The 3,632-nt window shown below is 32.5% G+C and overlaps 1 pseudogene; it reads right to left on the bottom strand.

Moving 5' to 3' along the window:
* Positions 1 to 2,379: 2,379 nt before the first annotated feature.
* Positions 2,380 to 2,498, bottom strand: LOC120599098 (uncharacterized; annotated as a pseudogene).
* Between the last annotated feature and the right edge of the window lie 1,134 nt (positions 2,499 to 3,632).

Here is a 3,632-nt window from a genome sequence, read left to right on the forward strand (position 1 = left end):
AGTGAAGGAAAGTCATGGGTGGAATGCTGAGGAGTTCCACTACTCAGTGTCTGGCTTTCTGAATTACTGAGCTACTGTCCCTAGTTTTTTGCAGTAGATTCTGTTAATGTCAGAAGATCTGTTTTTATGAGGCCAGGACAATAGTTTGGAAGTCTCAAAATCAGAATTAATGAACCTGTCCACTCATGAATATCTGATTTGTTGGGACTTAAACCCGATAATCTTCAGATTATTACATAATCTATGTGCTAGGGCCCTCTTGTGGTAACTTTGTATACTTGTTCTCTCAGCACCTAGAAAACACACACTTATGCTCAGAAGTGAAATAATTATTGCTATTTGAGGAATAAGTACGAATGTTAAATGTCAAAAAATGTAGAAATACACATGGTAAATAAACATCTAATTTTAATTTTTTTGGCAATTTTAACTATTAGAGATATTTTCATTTTAAAAGACATTTAAAGTGTGTGTGTGTGTGTGTGTGTGTGTGTGTGTGTGTGTGTGTTTAGTGCAGAATTTTAAAGAGGGTTATACCCAGTGCCAGGATGAGGAAAATAGGTATTCCTATTTTCTGGCTTAGTGGTAGTGGACATTGTCCCAACAATTAGTACAACCACTTTTTGGAGAGAAATTACCTTACCTTAAAGTTGCTTTAAAATGTCTACATTTCATGACTCAGGATTTCCACTTCTAGAAAAATTTCCAACAGAAATTACTGAAGATAAAAATCAATTTTGCATATGAGGGTTTTCATCAAGCTATATAGCAGAAAAAGAAAATGTGCAGAAATAGAAAGATGGCTAAATACATTATGCTATTTTCATATAAAGCAATATTACTTAATATTTAAAATTGTGTTTTCAAGTAATATTTATTTACATGGAAGAATGCTTATGATATAATGCTAAGAGAATAAAGCAGAATACTTTATTCTGCTTTATATATAGTGTAATACACATCTATATATCTATATTTATATATACACATGACAATATGACAGACAGATGCAAGAGAGAAAGAAAAAAGAGAAAAGAAGAAAAAGAACAAAAGAAAGAAAGAAAAAATAGAAGGAAGGAAGGAAGGAAGAAGCTGGAAGGAAATCTACCAATATGATAATAAGAATTATTTCTGTGGGGAAGTGCTATGAGTCATTTCCAATTGCCCTTCCTAACTTTTCTGTATTTACCAAAATTTAGATAATGAAAATTATTTTAAAAAAATAAACAAATAATATAGATATATTCTTATTATAAAACATTAGTTTGGGCTTTAAAACATATATATACGGTCCTAAACCTAGCTTTTTGATTGTATGTTTGGAGATATTTCTATGCTAGCACTTATACTTTAAATTCATTCAAATGAATATTCATTTGTATTTAGAAAAAAAGATGATTATTTTAAAATGAAAATGTATTTGTTGCTATCAGTTCAGTTGCAGATACATCCTTTCAGGGGAAATATCTAGTTCCACCAAAGAAGATGTGAGACGTTTGGTGAATCAGCCATTTCCTCTCGAATGAGAATCTAAGATTATATCTTAGAAAGACCTGTTAGAGAAAGTGGGCAGATAAAAAACTGAAGAGCAGGTTGCTTCTGCCTATCTCCCCCGTGGCTCTGGTAAACTCTAGGGCGCCTTGTTTAAGCTCACCTTTCATGAAGCTTGAAGGTTAGAGTTCAGCAGTTAAACAAGTTCCTTAAAGAGAAGTTTAAATAAACCTGAAGCAGTATGGTTGCAACTTATAACAAAAAAATATATTTTCAGTGGAAATATATTTTAATGCATTTTCAGTGGAAACTAGAAGTAGGAGCCCCTCAAAAAACTTAGGTAGATTTTTAAAATTAAAACACACACACACACACAGTAAAATATTCAAGTAACATAAAAGTTACTCCTGTCTTCTATTCTCTTAGATTCCGTCTTCTATTCTCTCTCTCCAGAAGGAACTGTTAGTAGTTACGAATGTATTATTCCAGAAGTATTTTATTTGTATAAAAGTAGTGAATATGAAGACAAGTGGAAGCATACTATATACGTACTCTTCTGCCCCATGTGACTGAAAAAAAATCATACAGTATATCTAGTAGATGATTTATATATACATATGTATATATGTATATATAATGTATGTTTTAAAAAAACATAATGGGACTTCAGTAGAATTTAAAAAGGTAAGTTGGGAAATTTACATTTCTGGTCATATGATAGACACCCTGAAAAATACTTCTGCTATAGAGCACCTATGAATGCAAAATAAAATGTAAAATATTTTTAGTTTTTTCATTTTTTATTGTTTTTGGTGAGGCAACCCTTGGTTGACCTCACAGATTGCAAGGACCTTATCAGCTTACAATCCCTGATTTTTTAATTTTTTACACCTACAGCATCAGGTCTCCCTAGGTGGTCTCCCATCCAAGTACTAACCAGGCCTGACCCTGCTTAGCTTCCGAGATCAGACAGGATTGGGCTTATTCAGGGCAGCATGGTCGTAGACTGCAAAATATTTTTAATGCATGGCTTAGCAGGTAAAAAGTGAGGAGTTGAACCAAGTGTAGGAATCCAGAGAGATGGATGAGTGCCAAAAGTGGTGGCTGCCCTGAAGGCATCTGGTCACACCCTATACCACAGAACTCCTGTTTTGTTTGGTTTTGTTTTTAAATGTAGTAAAAAATATATATATATAGCACGAAGCTTACCATTTTACCATTTTTAAATTTATAATTTAGTGGCCTTAAGTATATTCATAATGTTGTGTAACCATCACCACTATTTCCTAAATATTATCACCCAAAACATAAACATTAACTATTAAGCAATAGATCTCCATCCCTCTCCCTCCCAGCCCCTGGTAACCACCAGTCTATTGCCTGTTCCTATGAATTTACCTATTCTCAATACCTCATTTAAGTGGAATCATACAAACTTTTTTCTTTTGTGTTTGTTTTTTTTCACTTAGTAAAGTTCATCTTTGTCGTAGCCTGTATTATTCATGTATTCATCCATAATGAAGCGAGATTCATCCATGTTATAGCATATATCAAAACTTCAATCTTTTTTATATCTAAGTAATACTCCATTGTATGTTTGTAGCACATTTTGTTTATCTATTTATTTGTTGATGGACACTTCAGTTGTTTCCATATTTTGTCTATTGTGAATACTATTGCTATGAACATTGGCATACACGTATCTGTTTGAGTCCCTGTTTTTAGATCTTTTGGGTATATGCACCTGGGAGTAAAACTGCTGAGTCATATGAAAATTCTATGTTTAACTTTTTGAGGAACTGCCAAACTTTTTGAGTGCTACACCATTTTACATTTTAACCAGTAACTCACAAAGATTTTAATTTCTCCACATCTGCTGACTTTTGTTATGCTTTGTTTTTCTTTCTTTCTTTCTTTTTAAAAAAATAATAGCCATCCTAGTGGGTGTGAAGTGGTATCTCATTGTGGTTTTGATTTACATTTCCCAATAATTAATGATGTTGAGTATCTTATTGACCATTTGTATATTTTCTTTGACGAAATTCAAACCCTTTGCCCAGTTTTGAATTGGGTTGTTTGATTTCTGTTGTTGAGTTAAAAGAGTTCTGTATATGTTTACCAGGTACATGATTGACAAATAT

The sequence above is a fragment of the Pteropus medius genome, unplaced genomic scaffold (assembly GCF_902729225.1).
Source record: "Pteropus medius unplaced genomic scaffold, Ma_sr-lr_union100, whole genome shotgun sequence".
Lineage (NCBI taxonomy): Eukaryota > Metazoa > Chordata > Mammalia > Chiroptera > Pteropodidae > Pteropus > Pteropus medius.